Genomic DNA, 25,477 nt, shown 5'->3' with positions numbered 1-25,477 from the left:
AAGCTCTCCTACTGGGGATAACCATTGCCCCTAGTTGATTTCCTGATTTGACATAACCCAATTCCCCTGATCACTCCAGCTGTCATGTGAACTTACAGAGGTCTCCTTCTGGAGTTCTCCTTTATTTGGTTCTTAGTTTCTTTATCAAACTAAAATTTTTTACAGGTTTTCCCAACTTCTTGTACTACTCTCAGCATTTAGTGAAGCAATGAAGCAGCCACTATCTTAACTCAAATCACCTGAATATGTTGACTTGACAAATTAATGACAAATGCACAATTCACCATCTCTTTGCCTCTTTTTCTCTTACAAAAACTGTCAAATGGCTGACATAAGGTAAGGGCAGACATGTAGATTTCTTCATCAACAATTCACATGTCCTAATTTTTCTCTTTAGTTAAGAAAAAATATTAAAGTTCCTAAGCTGTTAAGAGTTGTCTTCAAAATCCTTCTAATCAAAAGAAGATAATTTCAACTGTCCAACTGAGCTTTGGTACCCACTGTTAAAAGACTGCCTCACACAGCCTCATTTCAAGTTTAAAAAAAAAAAAAAAAAAAAAGTTAAAAAAAGCCCTGCACAATTGATCCCAGAGTTGCTATACGCAACAGGGAAGTCAGTAGTGCATATAGTCTGTTCTCTAGGTGTGCTTAGTTTATCAAGTAAATATAAAAATGTTGTGCTTTAAGTCTGTTCTATATTTTCTGCATTTTGAAAGATATTTTTTTATTTCTGTGCTATTCTTAGAGTATCTTTCATTTGTGTTATATGCACTGTATTCATGATGTGTCTTTCTCTTCTTCCATAAATATCTGATAAAACATTTAGGGAACTTTCATATAGTCAAGCTGTAACATGAAAAATGTAAATTATCCTTTCCATGGAATGTTATTCTGGGCAATAAAGAGATAGTTATGCAGAGGAGAAAAAGAGGCAGGCAATTGCATATTAGAAAACAAAAATATCTGTCCTTCCACAGTTTTATTGCTTAGTATGAAGTCATACAGTATGGGATAACCCTTCAGTCAGTTTGGTTCAGCTGCCATGGCTGTGCCCCATCCCAGCTTCTGGTGCATCTCCAGCCTCCTAGCTGACAAGGCAAGAAAGAAAAGACCTTGGTGCTCTGTAAACACCTTATAAACGCTTCTACAAGAAAGCCTCGTGACAGCAGGCCCTGGTTCACCTGGGGAAATATATCCAGCATGACATTTGTTGGAAAGGCAATGTTAAGAGGTACGAGCAATCTGGGAGATACTTGCAGTGTGCCAATTAAGGTATTGTGGTGTTGATGTTGGACTACACAGCTAGGGGGACCCATTGCTCAAAAAAGGAAGAATTAATACGAACATCTATGACTGCATCAGCTGCAGTGGCCATGACAGGCTGGAAGTTGATATCCTGATGGACAGAAAAAGGACAGAAGTAGTTCCACGATAACTGACTTTATCTTCAGATATGATAGAGCTTTCCAGAAAAGCAAAGGGGCCTAGAAAAGCTGGCTAGATCTCAAGAAAAACCTCCTGAAATCACAAGAGTAATACATGCCATTTTGCAAGAAAGCCAGCAGGCATGGTGAGAAGGAACAAATACTCAACTGAATGAGGAATGCCTGACTGAGCTCTGTTTTGGATATATGCAAGGTGAATAGCTCTAGCAAGGTTTTATAGATAGTCAGTCTTCCATATTTTCCCTGAAGACAATTCTTAGAGATATAGATTGAATTGATCAACTACAGTGTTGATGGAAACTGGCCAGATGACCAGGTACCATGGATAGCCAGCTGAGGACAAGTCAGAATTGTTCCAAGTAGACCAATGACATTTAGGACTATACTTGCAAGAGTGTGTAACATCCAGGGAAAGTGATTATTCTCTTCTATATTGCACTTGTAAAGTTGTTTGGACTACTATGTCCAGCTTTGATCTCTCTGAGCATACTGAACTTCAGTGGAAAACTACCAGGATTATAAGGAGGTCTGGGTAGAACAAGAGAAACAGAAATAACTGTTCTTTAAGAGAGGCCAATGGGAATCTAATTGTTGTCTTCAACTAGCAGGAGAGGAGAAAATGTTATAGAGATGTAACCAACTTTTTGCTCAGATATATATATATTATAAAAATGACATGCAATGAAAACAAATCCCAGCATGGGAAATTCTGTATATATATAAGAAAAAAAAAATCTTCCCAATCAAAGCAATACATCACTGAAAGAGGCAGTTCAGAGAGCTTGTATAATCTCCACCCTTGAGCACATTAAAAGTTTAAATGTATGTGGCCCTGAACGACCTGCCTCAACAAGGCAAATGAGTTAAGATGTATTCTTTTCCTTTGCATCTCCTACTGACTGTAATAAGCTGCTCCCACTTTACTTGCTGGCTCCTGTGACTCTTATTTGGAGGGTGTGATATAGCTGTTATGCAGCAGTGTAGACCTCTATGTTTTTTAACATCAAGCCTCCTCTCAGTTTCATAACACTGGAAATTTCTTAGAAACATTACAGTATGTACCACAATCCAGGTATCTCTGGTGAAAATAATTAAGTCAATCCTACTGTACATGGATTGACAACATAAGGGCTGCAGAATCATACCTTTCACTGTGATTTAATTAGTAGCACCACTGCTGAGACTTATCTGTGTGTTTGTGGCCATACACTCTATAGTAACCCAAGTGTGGAGATTTAAAGCAGCCACAGTAGTGAAAATGGGAGGAAAGATAATTCCTTTCAGTTTAAAAACATAACTTGAGGGTAGTTTCTGTTAATTAAGAAATTGTTGTGGTTGTATCTGTGGTTTATCTTCTGTCTTTTGGTTAACAGAATTTATTTGCTACAAAGTCTTGGCAACCATAATCATGTTTTCAGTTATCTTTAGAGCTTGAAGTACAACACATAAAATCAGATTCTGGAACTTTTACTCATTCTGAATAGTCTAAACAGAGAAAACAGAGTCAAAGTTATGCCTTGAGGAGTAAGCTACAGCTCAATTTGAGAGTGGCAAAATAAGACTCAAGAAGATTTACCGAGTGAAAAAAGTAAAATCCTGGCAAATGAGCTTTACACTATGCAAGTAAGTTAACTATTGGCTATAGCCCATCACATTTTGTGAAATGTAAACTGCTTGTTTGTGTTTTGATCCAGGACTTCTACTCTTTGCCAAAATGCTTTAAAATCAGTTTCACTCACTTCTGCATCTTTAGATTACAAGACAGCAGTGGGAACTACCTGAAGAAAAACACCTATCAAAAGAAAAGAAAGAAAAAAAAAGAAAAAAACCTATCAAGAACTTACAGAGCCAAAAATGAAACAATTATTTTCTTCTTCTTCAAATATTTACTGCTTCTTACTTAGTGAATCATCTCCAAATATGAGCAAATTTACCTTCTGTAAGAATGCTTCACAAACAAAGCAAAATATTCTAGCAAGCATCTTTACAAAATAACTTTACTAATTTGTTTTCTTGCTTGTGTGCACTGAATAATGCTCTGACTAGACTGATGGCTGTGTGCCATTCAGACATGTAAAGGCACTGAAATAAATGATCTTAATAATTTCACTAAGTATCTTATGTTGCAGCATGATTGAAAACACTGGAAGTAGATTAATGAAAATTTTATCTAGATGTTTTAAAAATAATGGCAACAGAAACTAAGTAAAACTGAAGTTCCCTCTTAGAAAACTATATTAACTCAAGCTATATTACATCTGCTTATCCATTGCTGTTCTTAACAAGATAACCAATAGTCCATAGCTATTTTTCCTGTGTGGAAATTAGTGGCATCCATATGCAAATCTTGTTCACAATCAGAGATATAAGGGTAAATGCAATTCTTGATCTAATAGCTTTGTGTTGCTCCCTAGTCTGGCTAGTAGGAATAATGGTAGTTTGATCTGTACCAAGCCAAATTTTAAAGCATACCATACTGTTTTTGGCAATTGAATGTGAATGCAACTGTGAATCCCATGTGTATCTTCATATACAATTGGTCCATTACATATTAATAACACAAGATAGAAAGCCTGGCATTACCTAAATTTTACACAATTTGTGCTGAATTGAAATGTAGACTGTTGTCCCAAAAGACTTATACAGTTGCCAAGAATCCTGAAATGTATACTGCAGCTATACTGTAGGCATAACTTTTGAATTCAGCATGTGACTAAAGGAATACAGGAGAGAAATATTAATTTAACATGTCCAAAATACATTGAAACATCAAAAAAAAAATGAAAATCAAAGGCTCAAATATTACTTACTCTCCTCTTCTTTCTTGTGCATTTGTTTGTGAGTTTTTAATGCTTTTGCTTCAGTTAACAGTGTAACTTTGTTTAAACTCATCCATCCTTTTTTACTTTGCTTAGTGAATCACAAGCAATGTAATAGCCTAACTCTCTCTCATTTAGTTTGGCTTGAATTAGTGACTTCATAACAAAGGCAAGAGGTACCAAGCAGAGAAAGCTAAGTCAAGCAATGCCCAGTCATTTGTTATTGCTTTAAAATGCATATTGTATAAGTATTTACATCCAAGCAAAAATAATTACTATTTTGTTTTGGTAGTTTGCTGTATTCACCTTTACTGATGGAAATACTGGCAGCTTTGGAAGATCACAAAATCACAGAAATATTCCAGTTGAGAGGGACCTTAAAGAGGTCTGTGGAACTGACTTCTGTACAAAGCAAGGTCTAGACTGAATCCAGGCCAGGTTGCTCAATTCCACAGCCTCTTTAGTTCACCAGGTCCAATCATGAACTATCCTCAGAGAGACAACATTTCCTTATACGTAGTTCGAATTTACCATTTCAATTTATTATCATTGTTTCTCATTCTTCTACTCTTCAACTCACCTCTGTTCTATCTTCACAATAACCTCCTTGCAGGCACTGGAAGGCTGCTATTAAAAGCTGTCTCTTTTCCAGACTGAACCAGCTTATTTCCCTCAGCCTCTCCACAAGGGGTAAATGCTCCATTCTCCAACCATCTTGGTGGCTCTTCACTAAACTTGCTATTGCATACCAGTGTCTTTCTTTTGTGAAAGCCTGTAAGTGAATGATCTGTTCCAGGTATGATCTAATGAGAGTTGACTAAAGAAGCATAATCAATTGCTGTGACTGTATTCTTATTGATACAACCCATTATGTGATTAGCCTTCAGACAACAAGCAACCTCTTTCTCAAGGCTAAGTTTAGGTGACTTGCCTAAATGCAGTTACATCATATGGAGTGCATCTACCTGTTCTTTGGATAACCAGAAGGCATAAAAATTTTCTTCATGACACTACATTTCCTTTTCTTTTTTTCTTTAGTGAGAATAAATGAAAACTCTTTTCAAAACTTGTATTCTAAGAAGTAGCACTAATGTACCAAAATTAGTTACACTATTGAGCATTCTCTTTTATTATTTTTTTTTCTAAGTAAAGCCTTAGTTTTACAGATATGCTAAGATACAAGTCATTAATAGATATAGACCTTACTCTGCTTAGCAAGGCTCAGAGTGTAAAGCTTATTAACTATATTTTACACCTACAGTCTTGAAGTTTTGGCAGACAGTTTACAATGGGGAGATCCAAAGGTAAGTAAAATTTCTGGCACTAGACTAGAGCATAGTGCAAAAGCTCAGATCCACCAGCAAGCTGAAACACGGTCTGTGAAGGATAACTTTGTTGTTTTTTCTCACAATGTCCCACAGAGCACATGCCAACACATATAGAGCCAAATTCTGCTGTCAACCATATCAAAGTAAATCAGAAGTATTTCAATGAAGTTCATTGAATTACGTTACACTCATGTTTATGTTCAGAAGAAAAACGCTCCTTCTAAAACAAACTGGTCACAGGTTGTTACAAACACAGCACACTCAAAGCCTATTGATTTATCAAAAAGTTGTATCCTTCAGAGAGCTTTAAGAGGTCCTGGAGCCTAAACTGTAGATTATCAAGTTGCCATCTGTGAGGTAAAGCAGAACAATTATCTTCATTCAGAAATGTAGCCAGTCTTGGCTGTTAGATGATACACCTCTTATATAGGATCTGACATGTTAGGGGTTGGCTGTGAGCATCTGCAGACAGATACCAACAGCTACAGACCCAATTTTATTATGCACTGTCTTCTCATACCATAACAACCTTAGCATGTCCCTGAGCCCTAAATTTTCTCTTTTATCTGGAAATATATTGTCTCAACCAAGAATGTTCTAGTTTCATAGAATAAAATCATAGAATAATGTGTTTGAAAGGACTCATACGTTTCATCAAGTCTAGCTCCTGGCTCCACAAAGAACCACTCAAAAATCAGACTCAATATCTGACAGCACTGTCCAGATGCTTCCTGAAATCTGGCAAGCTAGGTGTTGAGACTGTTTCTCTGGGGAAGCTGCTCCAGTGCCTGACCACTCTCTTAGTGGATAACTTTCTCCTGATTTCTTGAATGCTAGCTGTAAAACGTGAAGTAGAAAAAATGTTAAATTTATCACCCAGAGAAAGAAATAACCCTATGTTTCAAAAATGGATGAGGAACATCTGACTCAGCTGAGTGTTGCAGACTTCCCTCTCCAGATTTGTTCTTCTTTCTGTCCAGATCTGGCCCACCAGTATTGTTACTTCCATGACTGCTATCTCACCACTCAAGACTTCCCTGAGCCTCTGTGCTGATCTACTGCACTCCTAGAAGTTCTTGTGTCTACTTGTGGTATTGGCTTCCCACTTTCTCTTCCTCTTGACACTGATCCCCTCACCCCAAGACATCCACTGTCCACCACCATATATACAACATACATAGAAATCTGGCCACTTGTAACACCATGTCTCTTCTGATGGTGAGGTTTAGCAGTATACTGTCATTATAATTATCATGAAGGTTTCACACCTGCAGAGGAGGACAGCTGAGAAATCATAGGCAGATGAAAAGACAAGTGTGTTAGAAAGAAGCAGACAACTACACCATCCTGTTCACAGACACTTTGAACTTATTCCACTTTGTCCCAAATACCATTCACTGACTTGCAACTACCCAGGTGGCAAACACTGGAATCTTTTGCCCAAGGGCATCCAAGCCTACACTGCCTATACAGCACACTCATCACCAAAGTGCAGGCTGGGTTGGGCTGAGGAATGGGAGAACTCTCCAAAACACTAATGAACTGCTCCTAAGCAGCCAAGAATGAAAAATTCACAATCCACTTCAGCTGCTGATGAGGATTGGAGTTTGGTTCCCCAGCCTCAGCCCCTTAAAATTCATCTGCATCTGATATTGAATATTCAAGCCTATCATCTAACCAGTGAGAAGGAACCAGAGCCCAGGGCTTTCTCTTAGACAAGTGGCCTATCCACCAGCCTACGGAAATAGGCATAACACTTTCTCTCTGTTTACGTTGTTCTCTATCCAGTAGAAAGACCTCAACAGAAAGGGCAGAGAAAATGCATACAAAGCTGAGAATCTAGGTCTAAACAGAGCCAGTAAAGGCAGTTGCAAAAGTTTTCGGAGCCCAGACTTAAAAAGTCTAGGAGATTTTCCTCAAAAAATGGAGTCAGTGAGGTAATATTTATACTGAAGAACCCAGGAAGACAGGCTGAGAAGAAAGGAATTTTTTTTTGCAGAAAAGGTGCTTAGGTCAGAACAGATAGCTAACCTAACACTTTAAGCCTTGCTCTTCTTACTCTGAAGTATGAAACAAATCATAACTAAGAACCAAGCAATAGGAAAGTATGCAGGATGAGCAAATTAATTTGTAATCTGATTTAATTAGAATTTGATGTCTCAGATCTTTTAACTAAAAGACAGACTTCAAAGTTTTTCTGAATAAAGCTCTGTTCTGTTTCTCTACTCACTGTGAGACAGTGTGGGACAAAGGTGAACAAGACAGAAAGAAACATAACCAAAGCTGCCTCTCTGCTTAGACACTATGGATCAGGCACCCCGAAGTACCAGCATCTCAGGTTTAGCAAACTCAAGCCTTATGGAGCATGTCCTACCAGACTGACAGGAGCCACAGGGTTGGAGAGTGTATCTTTGTACCCCAAACTCTCTGGGTCCCTTCAGCAGTTACCTTCCTGCAAGGAATAATTGGAAGAGATACACCGCAATATCTTAATACTGAGGCCTGGTATTTTCTGCAGTGCACTAAACACTGGTTTGTCACGCAAAAGTAGTCAGCACAGTTTCATATATGTTTGGGATCCATCTGTGACTTCTTTCGGCCCATCAGGCCTGTACTTCATCTCATCACCAAAAGAATCTGAACATAGGACAGATGCTAAACCACAAATAACTGAGTCGAGAATCTAAGCTTTAAAAGTGTAACTCACCTTCATGAGAAGGACAACCAGAAACAACAGTTAGAAATTATTAAAATCAGAGAAATAAATTTCATAAAGAAAAAAAAAAGGAATAGATTCCATTCCACTACCTAAAATAACTCAGGATGGATGCATTCCTTTATAGTACATCCCACCTTGGAGATACGGTTAAGTTAGTCTTACTGAATGACTCAGTACTCCCATCCAAGCTGACATTTTTTTGGATCTTTCAGTTCTGATAGTCACAAGCAATACAGTATTTACAGCTGTATCACATTAAGTTGGTTTCTCAGCACTTCTCACTGATAGATCTATCAGCAACATGGAGTATTTAAAAGGAAAAGGCTGCTGTAGGAGGGGATGTTGCTGATATCTTCTCATTTGAGCAAAGGTGTTGAATTGGCCTGGAGACTATAACAAGAAGAGTATTAGGGAAACTGCTTGACTTCTTAGGACAGCAGAAGCTGCACACTTGGCTGCTTACACTGAAGGACCCATGCACTATTCAAACTCTGATCCAATACAAGTTCAGCTGAGGCAATTGCCATTAATTAACCTCTGGCTGCTGTTAGACAGCTGAGCTCTTCTGAAACACTCAATCAAAACTCGTCCCAGAGATGTGGGTCAGCTTCTTCATCTCCCTGCTCTGACTCCAATCATAACCAGTGGGTGAAGTTTCTGCTCTCTTCCTTATGTTAGCTCTGACCTGTTGGTGGACAAATTCAGCTCACAAAGCTAGATGTAAAATATTCATTCACTTACTGACTTTTGTCATTTCATACATTGAACTAGCTTCTCACTGGGCAGCCAATGGATGCCACAACTGGCAGAAGTGAGAAAGTGTCTTGTGTGGCTGGAAGGAAGTACCAGTGGAGCAAAAGGAAAAGGACCATCCTTTAAGTGACAACAGTGTTCGATAGACACAGTGATTCAGATAAACAGCCCCCTTGAACAACTCTCACAGAAATAGCTAAATAAAGTGCATAGGAACAAACACCATTCTTCCAGACTCCATTCTACCTTTCTGGAAGAAAAAATTAAAAAAAAAAAAAAAAAAAGAAACCTCAATATGTTCAGGATGAAATAAAATCACCTCCTAACAATGGCACAGTTAAGTGCAGTTGTCCTGGCGGCTAGAAATTTAGAAGTAACCCTATGAATTAGATAAGGGGACATTTACACTGTAAAAGCCTCTATTCAGTACAAAAGAATGCAACAGCAAGCTTCTGTCTGAGGCCAAAAAACTATGTGTAAAGCTTTTTTGAATACGAAGAGCCCTGTGTTACAAATGGGATCTGCAGAATGCAGCTCACAAGTGTCTTAAATTCTTGAGGTATCCAAAAGATCACTCTACACAGCAGCAGTGCTACAGCATCAATGAGTCTGTACTGAACAGGAAAACCATCAGGATGACTCATGTCATTCTACACTAGATGTGCTATCTCCTGGAGAAGATAAAACCTTTTCAGGTAAACCCACCAGGGTTTGTCTCAAATAACCTGGGTTTTTTTGATTTTTTTTTTTGCTTATGTCTTCTAGAAACCAGACCTCTGTTTGTTCCTGAAGGAACAAAAGTCTTTGCAGAATTGAGTAGAAAATTTAGATTACACTTTAGGCACTGTTACCACATAAGACCCTGTTGAAGGTTGTTCCACACTTGTAACAGCTTAAATAAATGGTTGCAAAATGAAAGAATGAAAGGGGTAGCAATGTCAGTGCTTCTTATCCACAGGAATTTGTCACTGAGCAGGCTGTTTAGGGATTTGCTAAGCAGAGACTTCGCATATGCAAAGTGTATTTCACTCTCCTCTCATTCCAGAAGAGAAAGTTGCCACCCTGCCTATACATGCCCACAGTCCTATGGAACATCTTTGACTCAGTTTGCAGCCAAGACACCGTGTCCAATCTACATATAATTGTGTCTACATATAATTGTTTTTGCACAGCTTCTATAAGGCTTTGACATTTTCATCATCCAGGTTCTCCTCATTTTCTGTTTAAAGGACAAAAATATTCTGTCATTCAAATTCCTCAATTCTCAACTGCATGAAGCCTATTAAAACTTGAAAGGTTTTAAGATGCCAGTACAAAGGCACATTGATAGGACTAACAGCATGAGATTCAGTTACCTGAGCAGTGCCGTTTCAGACATTGTACACTTTCCACTGCTACTCCAAGGGGTCCTAGAGTTCCCCCTAGGTTTCACAGCTCTGCCAAATCTGTACAATTATCCTGGATGGTGGAAGGCATCTTAAATGACACTGTACACTGTCATTTAGGCAACTCTGTTTCTCTTACATTGTATTGTTTCCTTGTATCACATTTCCTGCCTTTACCCATTATTGCAATAAATCAAATTAAGGAACGAAATGCAGCAGAAAATATCCCAGCGATCCATGAGAATTAAAAGTCCTGCACATTGTTGCATACAAAAGAATGAGATGAAGGATGCTACTCAAAGTTTGACGCCCAAGCAAGACAGTGACAGTTGCTGTACCTGCAGACAAGAGGTGGGACACACAACTCCTCATGGACAAGCAAGGTGTTGCAAGACAGCCTGAAAGTTTTGTGGCTGTAATCAGCTGCCTTTGTGTTGATAGGGTGTTTCCTCAATAAAACTGGGGCACAATCTTCGTATCATCTATCACATCACTCCTCTAGTATCTAGTTTCACTAGGAATGCACCACAGATCACATTAGCACAACACTATGAATATTTGTTAGGAATTCCAGACTATACTGATTTTATGTGCATCCTGATTGCGATAATTTCACACAAAGCTTTTAAGTATTCAACTGACAGGAACAAAAATGCTATGTAAGTCTGTTTGAAGAAGAGTTTTCAAAAAATAAAGCCTCTGAATGTGTAAATGTGGATTCAGAATAACTGATATTAAGTTAATTCACCCATAATTCAGCCACAAATCATACAAACTTCACCTTTCTAAGCAAAGAAATTGAAATTGCACACTAACAAGACCAATAAAAGTACATGGAAATTCACAGGTTTTTCACATAGTTTGTAATCAAATATTGTTTGAAGCTTAATTGCTGCATGTTCGATGTAGGCATTGATTTTCTTGAGATTGTGTGTACAGCCAGTGCAAACAGACCAACAACCCTGAGCCTTTATTTGGCTCCATAACCATTTTTCTTGATTTTTCTGCATTTATTGCTGGCAACATCATTCACAGAAGCCAAGGTATATTGCTTTGTTAGTTTTGTTCTTGATTTATGGGCCAGCTCTTTGATAGAACTCTTAACAACAACAACAACAACAATAACAACAAAAAACGGTGTTTAAATTCAAATGATGAAAGCAAAGAGAATATTTGCAATTCTCTAAGTTATTATAATTCTATCATCAAGACTTCTTATGGTCTCTTACTTTCATTTCCTTTCTCTCTAAATATTCACAGTTTTGTTTCACTGCTGCTTCATTCATTTCATAGATACTTTTCATCTTTACTCACCAGAACACATCAATGGAGGCTTCCCAAAGGTCAGCCAAAGTGACAGATTTTGAAACAGATTTCCAACACTCTGCAGGAAAACGAGTACAGGACACACGTGAGAACGTTGCAATATCCTTCCTGCACTTTCCAAATTGCACTGCAAATGAGACAAACAGAATGCTTTAGTGTTTTTAAATGGAAAAAAGATAATCCATTATAGTGCAAACAATTCTGGTAAGTACTAAAAATATTTTTCACAGAAATGTAAGTAACATTAAAGGTATGCCACTGAAAAACAAAGATGACAAATTAAAAACTGCTGTTTTTACACTGTTTTCTGTGAGCAGCTACATGTTTGCATATAGATCTGAAAAATACGTTTATGGGTGCAATCCATTATCTTTTTATACTTTAAATTTTCTAATTTTCACCATGAATTAACATCAGCTAAGACTTTCCAAAGCTAAGAGTGGATTTATGGATTAGGTATATAATAGTTGACAGTAAAGGGCAGAAGCAAAATCACAACTGATCATTTTTACATAATCAAGGTCATTTCTCATGTTTCTGAGAGATTTTCATTTATAAATGGACACAACTATGCTTAGATATAGCATGAACTCTATAGTACATAGAACACAATCTTAAAGAAAAACAGCTAGTGGTTTTTTATTGTCTTTTGCTCACAACCTTCCTTGAAAAAGAAAAAAAAAGTGCAATGACAAAACAAGTCTGATGATGAATTAGAAAGTGACCAACCTATCTGTCCATGCAAGGACACAAAAAATGCAAAATCTTGTTGCTTCACGCGCAATGCTGTTACAGTAAGTTGACAAAGCACCCCAAAGACCTCAGTCACAACAGCTACTTTAAGACATCAATAACCTGCCATCAGTGTACTACCAAATAACAGTATTAGAAATAAGAATATGCATAAAGAAGTCAGGATTTTTACTGCCTTGTTGCAGGTGCAAAGACAGAAGTCTAGAGCTGTGAGACCAGCCGCCAGATCTGGTGGCTGAGCTGCAAACAGACTCCAGGTAGGTGCTCTGCCACCGGACTTGCAGGAATCCATCTGTGACAGCTCTGCCCTCACAGCAGAGGAATCGGTTAGATTTAGAAAGGCCCATAGGTCCCTCTTTCTTCTCATTAATATCATTTAAATACCAGCAGAGACTGGCTGTCGTTTGAATGGTAACCATGAGATATAACCAGAGAGGAGTCTATGTCAAAACTGTTTTGAAATATTCTTGACCTCTGAAAGTGAGACTCAAATTCAAACTGTGGTTGAAGCCACATCTGCTTAGCAAAAATTCTTGAAAGGAACAAGTGTTCTGTCTGAACAAACTATTTTTGGCTTCTGGTGAAAGCTATGACAGACTTTCTCAAATAAGTTTGTATCAATTTAAAGCGCACTTGGTCTCATTCCAAGGAAACTGTGGCAAATGTGGCGGGCTTCCTAGGAAGAGTATGATTTAGAAAAGGTTGCAAATGCTATGTGAATGTAACAACTGCTAGCAGGGTTGTCCCTCATTAGTATGTATGTCTCTACGGGATAAAGGCCTCTTGAAAAGTATGTAAGATCAGCTTCAATCCCATTAGTACAAGCAAGGATGTACTGTTACTAGGTAAGGTTTTTTAGGCATATGGTTAGCAAGGCTGATTATCAACTTCTACACAGGCAAAACACATTCCAACAATATAAAACTGTGACCAAGCAGTGTACGGTCTGGCCAAACTATAACTACTCTTAAACTACTTCTGCTAAGATCCCACCAACATTAAAATTTACAAGTAAAATCAGGAAAAATAGGCCTAAAAATCCTATCACCTTCTGTCTGCCACAGCATTTTCAGTGCTTTTCAAATGAAATAATATAATGATACTACATCGGTGGATTTTCAGGACCTGAGAAAAAAAAGTCAGAGCTAGGGTTTGAATGACTTAATTTTCTCTGGTTATTTTATTATAGAATTCATTTTCTATATCCAAATAAAATTTAGTTTGGAAGAAATTCTCATAGTGCTTGTGTATTATACACTTGTTTGCCATAGATTTTCCAGGTGAACAGATTGGAAAGATTGCAAATGTATAAAAATAATGTAAGTATTAACAAACTTCATAAATCACACAAGTAAAATAGGTTAAAATAATTCATATGACAAAATTCTTTTTAAAACTCATCCTATACATTAACATTTCATTTACAAGTTAACACAACTTTTTCTTCCCACATCTTTTAGCTGTAGAATAGTCCTGTTTCCTTTTCTTGGGCAGAAGGGATTCAAGAGCAAGCAAGTCTCATGAAAAGCCCTATGTGTCATTATTTGTCAAGAAAGAAGATGCACAGGGGAAGAGCCAGAAAGGTTGAGGACAGCAAAGACAGCCCAATGGCTGTGTTACATGCTCCCCAGGAAAACTGCATTCTGTCTCGAATTCTGCCAAAGAATTGCCAGATAAAGCTTGCACCCAAGAACTAAGGCCCATGTGAGATGCTGTTGATGACACTGAAATACCTGTGTCAGGCCCATAGTTTTAGGTGAGAAAATCCATCCTACGTCCCCCATTTTCCCACCATTCCCTGTCCAAATGGGAGTCACAGGAAGCTTGGAGCTGGTGTTATACCACCAAACATGCAGAATGGAAATAATTTGTTAGGAAAAGCTGAAGAAACAAGTCTGTCTGAAATTCTTTCCTTTCTGATAAGACAGCTCCCTGAGATGAGAATTCAAAGCCCAGAACCGTATTCCATTGCTTAGTTTATCCAGCTCTGCATAGACGCCAGTTTTACATGGTAGTGCTCCTGTTCCCTGAAATGATGACTAGAATAGTCACTCAAAACTCACATATTTTATAGTCTTTTCTCAGCATGGGACGCCTCAAACACATATTAATTACTTAGGAGAAAACAGCCTACATCTGGATTGAAAATAAGTGGAAATTTATAACCGATATACACTTGGCTTGTCAGTCCCATCAGTGAGATTTCTTCACTGTAACTCAGTTCCAACCTTCATTCGCTTTGTTCTTTATCTGCCACTTTCTTGGCATTATCTCAGTATCTTGCCTTGTCAACCTTAGGTTCCAGTTGCCATCTCAGTTCATTCCCAAATTCCTTTAAATAATTCATAGGTTCAGACTTCTTGGCCAGCTAGCACACAGGCATTACTACCTGCTAAAACACCATCAGCTTCTGCTTCCAATGCATCTCTTAAGCTCCTTCAGGTTAGCTGTCCCTTCTCCTTCTAAAATAAACTTCTTTCCCCTCTACTACATCTGAGCAAAGTGAGAGGAATTTAAAAAAAGAAACCCTCTTAGTTCTCATGAACAAACATTTCCTAAGTATTTTGATACATTGTGGGCATTTTTTGGTAATATTTTTAAAATTTTAGCAGCCTGAAATTCCCTTTTTTTGTGGCTTTGAAGTATTTTTTTTATGTTATTTGTGTATATTTTGGAATGGGGGATATGGGCTGAGGAGAACGTGTTAACATCTTCCCAGAAGTTTCTTTATCATTCTGAACACAGAAGTGAGTCAAAGCCAGAAATAAATAGGAAACGAATACAATTCGTGCTGCAACTTTTCTAAAATAAACATATCAAAACGATGAAATTCAATGCCTGCTGACAAGCTAAGTGTGTATTTCTTTGCTTAAGGCTTTGAACAGTAGTTATTGTGAAGCAACCATACAGTCAGCCTCCAAATGAGCCATACAGTGACAGAATTCAGGGAAATGAGTACCTGGGAAAATCCACATTTCTCAGCAATTACAGAGCATCACTAAGCCTGTGGTGGCTGTCTAGTTTTCTATCATGAATGCAGAGAAATTATATTATATGGAGAAGGAAATTGTAATTATTTATGCTACACATATTCAAAATTAACACTTAATGTGTTGTCTTGCTATGTATTTTTCACAACTCAAAGTTCATGGTGGAGAGCTCTTCCCTACATAAAATTTAAGTGTTCTACAGAAAGGAACAAGTCAGTAAGGGCAGAGTAGTGCTACACACAGCAGTAATTTTAAGAAACAAATATATGCCTCCTCTGCTATTTCACTTGCCTCAACTGCTTCCAAGTCAGGTTGAGGGAAACAGCCTGCAAGACAGGGCCTGCCTTGTATTGAACAGTATTTCTAGAGGCATGTCTTCCTTACTCTTTCATCCTTCAATGACCTGAAACACACTGCAATAAAGTTTTGCTTCTGGGTGTTCATCTCAAGTTGAGATTCTAACATTAGTTTACACATCACAAATGACATTACAGGAAATGTAAAACATTTCTGCAGTTTAATCTTTTAAGTGTTCTCAAAAGGAAAACAGTTCAATGGATATTTGTTTAACATCTGGTATGTTTGATCTTTCTGAGAAATTGTCACGTGAAGCAATCTATTACAGAACCTTCTTACTTTTAATCTTACACTGATTACCCGCTATTGGGCACTCCTTGAAACAGAACATTAGAGTAGAGATCAAACAATGTTTTACATGTATAGAATTTGATTAATGAATTCATGCAATTCTGTTATTCAACAGCAAAAAGTTGACTATTCATAAATGGAAGCAGAGTAGCAAAGAAATCTCAGTCAAATGAGATAAATTTTCAGTACAAAGCTCGGGTAAAAACCATTTTCACCTGCTTCAGTGGTACTTACATTTCTAAGGAAGGAATAGTTTCCATTTTATGACCTATTTATGTAACACCACCATTTCATAAGCTGTATGCTTTTTACTGCACTACTGAGTAATAAGTTAAACAGTTGTGACAGCACTGAATTATGCTTATAAACACTGAAGTGCAGCTACACATCAAAAGGAAGAAAATAAATGGTTAAACAATCTGAATAGTTCAGGAAACAAATTTCTTATCTTTAGGATTGATTAGGTTAATGTGCTCATTTAAGAGAGGTATATGCATAAGCACTGTGCAAATTGTTGTTAGACTATATAACATGAAAGTATTTATTGCACATGCACACAGCAAGTAGTTTCATGTGCTCTTGAAAGTGATGCATCTTCTTATATAGCTAGACATAGAGACAGATTTCAGACTATTTGTGAGCGTCCAAATGACTGAATTTATGGTTATGATTATTCTAAGAAAAAATGTTCTATTTTTACCACAAGGAAGCATATTGACAAGCTTTTGCATTCTGTGGCTAATTACATAAGGGCAGCTCTGTAAGTAATGTCTCCTGTTTTATTATGTTGGCCCACAACATTAGAGGTGGATGTTGGTGGTATGGCAGCAGAGGTTGAATCTTCCCACCAATATTCCATTGCATTTTGTTGCTGTGTGACAGATGGCAGCAGAGGAGCAGTCTGACAGAATGGCATCTGACACGGAAGCGCATATGAAGCAAAGATGTGGCACTGAATTCCCCTGTGTGGAGAAAACAGCACCCACTGACATTCATCAATGATTGGTGAACCTTTATGGAGACCAAAGAGCGAATGTGAACACAGTGAGGTGACGGGTGATGTGTTTCAGCATTGGCAGCAGCCATGTGAAAGACAAATCACATTCTGGACAGCCATGCACAGCAGTCAGACCACAAAATGAAAGTCTTGATCAGCTCATCCATGAGAACTGGCAGATTACAACCAGAGAACTATATATGGAGCTGAATATTAGTTCCAGTGCACTGGAAATGATAGTGGCAACACTGGAGTATCACAAAGTTTGTATTAGGTGGGTTCCACAAATGATCACACAGGAACAGAATGAACATCATATGCAAGTTTGCCAGAATCTACTAAATAAATATGAGGCTGAAGGTGACAGGTTCATGTGTCACCTTCATGAATTCATGAATGAAACCATTCACTCTGACATATAACTTGCAATATATCTTGCAATATAACACCAGGCTTCATATCAGTTTGAAGACCATGGAACACATTACCCATCTTAGCTGGACTGTCCCACTACACCCATTACAGTCTGGATTTGGTGCCTTCTGATTTCTACCTGGTAATTATGCTGTCATGGCACCTGTGAAAACAGTGGGTCACCTCCACTGATGCAGATTTTTATGAACCTGGTATGCCAGCTCTTGATCTTTGGTGGTAAAAATACACAGCTAATTGTGGTGACTATGTTGAAAAATAGTATTTTGTAGCTGAGAATTTGCTTTATCAAACAGTGTTATTTGCTTTTTGTTGTAGTTTTCAAGGAAAAAATAGGAAGCATTACTTTCGGAGAGACATAGGCACATTAAATCAATGCAAAATCCATTAAATTTCTAGATCATCTTGTAATTGCAATAGCAAGAATGTCATCAATAAATATTCCAAGGAAATAAAATATGTTTTTGAAATGTATTCACACTCTCTTGAGAAATTATACTGCATCCCTTCATTGGAACTGGCACTATATGCATTCCTTAGTTACACTGGTAATTTCACTAGAGTGTATTTGGAATTGGCAAGCAATTACACTTTGAGGCACATCTCTGCATGTCATATGGTATTTCTGACAACACAGCATTAAGAAAAAAAAAACAAAAAACAAAAAAGAAAAAAACCAACAACAACAAAAAACCACCACATTGCATTGTGGTCCCAGTAAGGAATCTGTTATAAAGCTTGAACTTTGTTACACCAACTGGGCCAGCAGTGTCTGTCAAGCAATGGTCAGACACTACAGCAGACTTATTGATTTAGTGGACTCTCCTCATCCGGTATTTAATCTTCCAGTATGCACTCCCTGGACAGTAGTTGCTGCTGCTATTTAAATTGAGACTCTTTTGGTCTGAAAGTAGCACTTCTACCTGACATAAAAAGAAATCCTCCCTTCTGAATGAATCAGTAAGATCTGTGTTAAGTGAAAGCTTGTCTCATCTGACAGTTTCTTATTGAATATCTTGTCAGTACCTCCCAAAAAAACATAGAAAGACTTTGGCAAAGAAGTGAGACTGAGAAGAGAGTTCTTTGTTCCTTGAACTGCTGTACAGTTGGACAGTGAAGATACAAAGACATCTGAGGCCACTGAAGGCTAGCATTTCCTCTGGCATTACTGGTTTGACAAATGAAGGGAAAACAAACACCCTGACCATAGGAACAGAATGGCAGAATCATTGCAAAGCCATAAGCAGACAACACTAATAAACAAGTGAAAGTAAGCTTTCAGTATTATCCAAAGCAGCATCCGACTGAGGATCTGGATCAAAACCTTCTCTGGAGATTTATGTAGGACAAAGAGCTTTTCTGTTCTTTCTTTGGGCACCTGATGCTAAATCCAGATGGCTGACTCCTGGTATTGGACAGAGTGACTGCCCACTCATTTGTTGAGAAAATATTTTCCCTCAACCAAATGTAAGCCAATTTTGGTATTATTGAACACAGATCAAGGGAACAAGCAGCCACAGTACTTTTTCAACATATTCACTTATTCATCTAAGTGAGTAAGTTAAGAAAATAAAGCCAGGAAATTTTCCTGTCTAATTAATAGACAGGCAAGATAGCCAAATGGTTTTAAATAAGATTAAATCTATTTCTATATTAAATAGTTAATTTCTTTTAAAGCTTTCCCTTTTTTTCCCTCTTCCCTCTTTCTTTTCTCCTTTCCTCTACTTTTTTTCTGCATTAAGGAAGTTGCGTTGTCTGCACTTCTTATATAATGATGATGTGAAATTATTATCCTTATCTGTATCACTTAAAACCAATTCTCCTTTAATTAAGGAAACAAGCAGTAGTGTTACATCATCCATTCTACTTTAAGTGGAATCCTGTAAAATAACTGTAAGAAGATGTACTTTTTAACTTTGCACAATACATAATGAATAAAACAAAGACTGGATATAGTTTCCTCCCCCGAGTAATGCTTAGCTTATACATGACCAACACTGCCTAATCCTACATCCCACAGACTATTGGTTAAAAGGCTGAAAAGATTAAAGCCCCCAGTTATGCAAAGCCAGAAAACTTAGGCAAGTAATGTGTATTAGGAAGAAAAATTCTGCCTTGGCTTCAAGTAAAGGTGGCGGGAATATACCCTGCTTCACCATCCTCCTCATTCAGCCTGTGAGAGACAAAGCTGCTTCTGCAGCACAGTGGGCTGGGTTTGATGTGTTGCAGCAGGCCCCAGGCAGCTGTGAGGGTGAGGTGTGTCAGTGGGACACAGCCAGCTCAGAGTTGTATGGTCTAAGGCTCCCCAGATCAGAGCACGGCGCTTTTGTGTACAGTTACCCACATCCTTCTACAGCCACTGCAAGGGTAGGACACAGTAAGTAGCAGAATGAGAGGTTACTGCAAGAAGCTTAAAGCAGAGTTGCAATTTACTATGTACAACCCAGCAGGCCCACTCGTTACATGCAATGTAATTTCTACAGCTTGACAACCAGTACTTCCTGATTTGAACTTATGTCCTGCCAAAAACAACGATGGTTTAACTATTTCAGAAAAATGAAAGACACTGTACTATACCCTGAACTCAAAGCAGCTGGACAAGGTTTCTTTAAAATAAAAAATAAAAAAAACATTTCCTGTCTCGTGCCTATTATGCTAGGATACAATGGAGTAATGCAAGAGAACATATTTGGTTCTAAGCAAATATATTAAAAACATGCATGACATAGTGTCAGTGGGAAGTTGCCATCCCTTGGTATTGGTTTGGCTTTGGGCTTGCCTCATCACCACACATATGCCTGATGACCAAAGCTCTGGGACAAGCCTGGCTACTACCTTTGGGCCTCGGCTGCTCCCTGGCTGGCAGCTGCATGTCATGCCCTGGTTGGCCGACAGTTGTACTGCCTCCAGCCGCCCTTGGTATGCCAAAATGAATGGTGGAGATGTCCCTGGTTAGATCCCCACAGCATGAAAAAGCATGTGAAGCTTTGCAATTAACTTTAATCTCCCTTTGCATTGCTGCAAACAACAATCGCTGTGGAGATAAATGGATACAAAGATGGATAGGATGTGCCAGCGAGAGGGACAGGCAAGAAATTCCCTACCCATTGCCTTTTTGCCTCCTGGTCTTCAGAAATACTTTAAATTGTATGTTTCAAATGGAGCTAAATACTGACATTTCAGTATGATATTTCATGATGAGCAGAAGTGGTTTTTTTAACCAGATAGTGGATGTGAAAACTGGCAATCCAGCTAAAACCTCAGAATCCTATGCCCTCATCAGCTGAACAACTAAGCCAGGATATCCAGAACATTCAGAAAATAATTTTTTGCCAAAAAATCCTAAGTACTTATGCAATATTGTTACCAATGCTATGACTGCACTATGATGTTAAGTTTGTACATCTGTAACTAAAGCCACTGTTACAGGTTGTTACTGGGCCATTGTTAACAAAGGAAATATGAAGACCTGAAAATTAACCCCAAACAAATTGATTCTTTTATTTGAAAACAAAATCCAAATCAAACATCCAAATGTTTGAGTCCCAGATATTTCCTAAGATATGGTAGATAATGCTTCCAAGTGTTGGAAGATTCAATTAAAACTTGGTTTACAGGATAAACCCTGATTCTCAGAACTGCTGGTTATCACTGAGCAGTACGCTGATGGAGTAAAGAAAGTCTTAGAAATTATCTGGATACAGAGTTTTTAAAAGTGCTATGATGAAAATGAATTTGCCAACTGACCATATTTGGGAATATTGTTAAAAATGCCTAAGAATGTTAATAAAACCATTGGAATATTAGGTCAAAGCTAAAAAAAATAAAAGAACATCCATTGGAATTAGTACTAAGAACCACACCAGGTGACTAACTTGGCACTTCAGCACCAGTTACAGCTATGTCACATTCTTCAAATTTTTTTCTTTGAAATAAAAGGGCTTAGAGCTATATGCTTTTGGGGATGTTTTTTGTTTTTTTTTTCTTCTTTTTCAAAGAAGGAATAATTTCTAAAATATACACCTAATGTCAGATCATGTTAACACAAATCATCTATAAAAATTTTATAAACAACCTTACCACAATAATTGGTAATGGTAATTTCTTAAAGTGGCTGGCAGTCTTCATTGGTTCCTTCTCTTCCTCACTAGCTGTGCTGTAGGCTGTCTCTGCAAGCACTGCAGGACTCCTTTGAGGACTATCAGTGTATCAGGCTTGTTGCAGTCTCAGCAGACTGCTACCAAAACCCATATTGCTATTGGTGTGGCTCCCAAAGGGTTTGAACACTTCAAATAATAAAGATCTTCAAATGCTGTTTACATTAGGTGGTATCTGAGCATTTGGTTAAAAATTAAGACATTGTTGAGTCTCTAAAGTCAGTCCTATTAGCATCATCAAATAGCCCTTTGCACTGCTACTGGGAGCTGCTTTTCTATCTGGACCCCACAGCTTCCGGCCTCCTTCTGCTTTGCTCATTATTGAGTATTTTCTTGTCAGACAGCTCAACTGGAAGTCTCCATGGCTCCCCTACTTTGGCTACCACCAGAATACAGCATATTGGTTTTTGGTGGGTATTGAACCAGTGGTAAGACTGAACAGTTATGCTGCCAGCATATAAAATTACACTGTGGACTGGATCAATTTTGCTCACATTTTAAAGCACAAAAATAAAACATTTGTTTCTATAGGACAAGACATCATTATTATTTCTTGCCTTCAGAAGATTACAAATGTACAAACAAAAAATGACAAAGTGAAAAAAAAAAAGAAAAATCCGAAGAACTGAAATCAAATATAATGGAACTATTTGTTTAACGCACACACACACACAAAAGCTGAAATTTGTTCTTTTCTCCTTCTTTGTAAGGCAGCAAGATAACTAAAAATGGGATTCCCTACACTATTGAAATTCAGTGTTTCCTACAGACCTAAGAGATTACAACATGATGAAGCAAGCAGTCTATCAGAAGGGCTGTTTGCTCTTTGGTATGCCACCATTTGCACAGACCACAGGAGATTAGATGTAACTGTGGATAGGTCTGCTTTGCTTGCCAAATAATTGTAAGTACCAGCAATATCAAACCCATGCAATCTCTGGTAAGATACTGATCTTTCCACTTTTCCATCATACTCAAATCACCTGTTTTGTGGCTATGCCTTATCAAATACTCTCTAAGCATCACAATACACAGATGCGAGTCATCACAGTGGGGAAGAAAAATGCAAACAATATACTATCCATTGTGGAAACTACATCACTCTTCTGGGTCTTTAAGACTAAAAGCTGCAGCTGTCATCCCCAGTTGTTGGCCCACTAATTTCATAGCAATGCTTGGAAAGTGAGTCACAATTCACTTCCTCTTGTTCTGAGTGGAGACATGTTGCTCCCTGCCTACTGACTCTGTACACATGGAATTATACCAGAGGAATTTACAGAGACAAGAATCCTAAGATAACGCTTGAAAAACAGTATGTATTTCAGTGCTATGGTTCTCCAGCACAGTGATTGCTTTCTTGTCCTACATTTGAAGGAATAGTTAATTAGGCTACTCTATCTTACCGGAAAATTTTCAATCTTTTCCCTTACCCAACTCTATATTTCAGAAGAAAAAGAGAAACCACATCAAGAGATTTCATTTTTCCTTTCATAAACAAAATCAGATTACCAATAGCTCAGAAGTCTTGAAGAGAGGCATAGTGGCCCAGTGCGGCTCTCTGGTGATTTTCTGTGGTTTTTTTTTGCTGTTGGCTTTTTGTTTTTGTTTTGTTTTGTGATGCTGAGCTCCGGAGTAACACAATCTGCCTCAAGTTTATGCATAAAGACCAGTTTTCCTTTTGACCAATACTTCAGGGTACCGGGCTCACTGAAATAATATTTAAACAGTTGTCTAAGTCAAATGCTGATTCAGTGTTCCAGCTAAGTTTGCCATTAACCAAGCAGATAAATTTATTCTGGATAACCACCAGAAAGCACCTAAGTATGGCCATTTTGCCTATACAGGAGAACTTCCCCGTGCTCCCAAATTCTTGGTTGGTGTATGCACTTTGACTGTTTCCCAACCACATACAGGAGAAGAAGATATCTGCACCTTCATGCCCACAAATGCACAATCTAAATGTGCACCATGATACACATGAGAGACTACAAAGATACACAGGTACAAGTCTATAGGTAGGCACAACTGTATTCCTTCTATCAGATCTACTTCAAGTTATAACCCTAAATAAATTGATATCAGAGATACCTTTAACCATTAACAACATTTTAACAATATTCATACAACATTTTTAAAATGTTGTTTGGAATCTTAATTCTTCTTTCCTTTTCCACATTATACAGGCGTGATTAAAATCTTTAGTTGAAGAAAAGGTCACATAGAATTTTTTTGTTTGCTACTTGGCTTTCAGAGGGGAAAAAGGATAATATTAACTGTTTTTTCTTTCTAAAAGAAATATATGTTCTAATTTTAAAGGTGATAAAGTAGATTGAAAAGCATTATTGTGGAAAGAGTTTTCTATAAGATTTTCTTTATTAAAAATTTCAGTAATTATTTTTTAGCGATTTGGGCAACAAATCAGTAGAGTAGCACAAAAATATTATTTTTAGAGCTCACTTTTGTTACTTCACTATTTTGTTTTGAGTTCTTGAAATTGGAAAATATTCTTCTCTTCCTGAGTTTTTAGACCAACCATAACATTTCTAAGTAGGTTTGACTTGTTAGAAGACAGCAAAAAAGAAGGGGAGTAGGCTTCTATTAACTTAGGAAGCTCCCTGTCTCTAAGGTCTTCTGCAAAGCATCAAAAGAAAGTCAGTAAACAGCAAGTAAACACTGTTCAAGCACAAAAATCCTGGCAGGAAAAAAAAAAAAAAAAAAAAAAAAAGGAAGGAAGAAAGAAAAAGTTCAAAAAAGTGATATGAAAAAAAATCAGCCAGGTTAAAAAAAAATAAAATATTTCTTTCTGAAAAAGTTCTGCAATGGTCAGTCTGAAATATTTTCATATTCTACTAAAGGAAAGTCAAACTCTTTATGTTAAGTTTGAACTGTTTTATATGGCATGAGAAGCAGTTTCCAAGCCAGTGCCAGATTTCTGTGTTTCCAGTTTTCAAATTCAATCATTTGTGGAAAAAGGAAAATTGAAAAAAACATTATATGGTTTATATGAAAATGGTGAGCACTGTTATTAGTAACATCAATTGACTAATCAGTGCTCTGTGGCTGCATAAAATCAGAAATTTTTTTGGCTGAGCCTCTTTTTAGATACAGGCACTAAAGAAAGCTTGATAATAAATGAATTAGTGTTTTACAAAACACTTTAGTAATGCAAAGTCATTGAAGTGCACTGTTTTAATATGATGAATGGGATTTCAATAAAGATCCCTGATATTTGAAACATTCTAGTGTGTGAGAAATAGGATGAGTACAGCACACGCAGGTGCTAGAATGGGTGGCTGTTAAAGATCATTTTATTGACATAATCTGCAGAAAACCTTCAGCTCTAAAGTAAACATATTCTGTGTTTATAGCCAGCATTCCTGAAATACACAATTGAGAAGTGAGAACCTCTCTCATATCCTCTGTGTTTGTAGAAGTGGCAAATATTGCACACCGAGAGGACTTATTTTCTTAACTAAGGAACAAATATCTCAAGAAAACAGAAAAGGCAACGTTGCCAACCTGTTTAACAATGCAAAGCAATACATTTTGAGCAAAATCACAACACAGCCTTGGAAGATAATTCTGCAAAAACCTATAGGCTCTTCTTTTCACAATTAAGTAGTGGTGTTGAAGAAAATTTGCTGCTGTCTTCCACTAAACTGTCAAACTGGAAGAAGTTAAGTACCAGTAGGGTTTCTCATTTTAGTTGTTACCATAAGCCATAC

General features: G+C 37.6%; 1 long non-coding RNA gene across 2 annotated transcripts in view; it reads right to left on the bottom strand.

The window, feature by feature from the left end:
- LOC125694393 (uncharacterized) overlaps positions 1 to 25,477 on the bottom strand; it is a 196,557-nt gene that overhangs the window by 27,581 nt on the left and 143,499 nt on the right. For both annotated transcript variants that reach the window (XR_007377537.1, XR_007377536.1), the window contains one exon: positions 11,764 to 11,902. This is a non-coding gene — a long non-coding RNA (uncharacterized LOC125694393). The remainder of the gene's footprint in view (positions 1 to 11,763; positions 11,903 to 25,477) is intronic.

The sequence above is a fragment of the Lagopus muta genome, chromosome 6 (genome assembly GCF_023343835.1).
Source record: "Lagopus muta isolate bLagMut1 chromosome 6, bLagMut1 primary, whole genome shotgun sequence".
NCBI lineage: Eukaryota > Metazoa > Chordata > Aves > Galliformes > Phasianidae > Lagopus > Lagopus muta.
The sequence above is the reverse complement of the archived record's forward strand: the minus strand, read 5'-3'. Positions and strand labels throughout refer to the sequence as shown.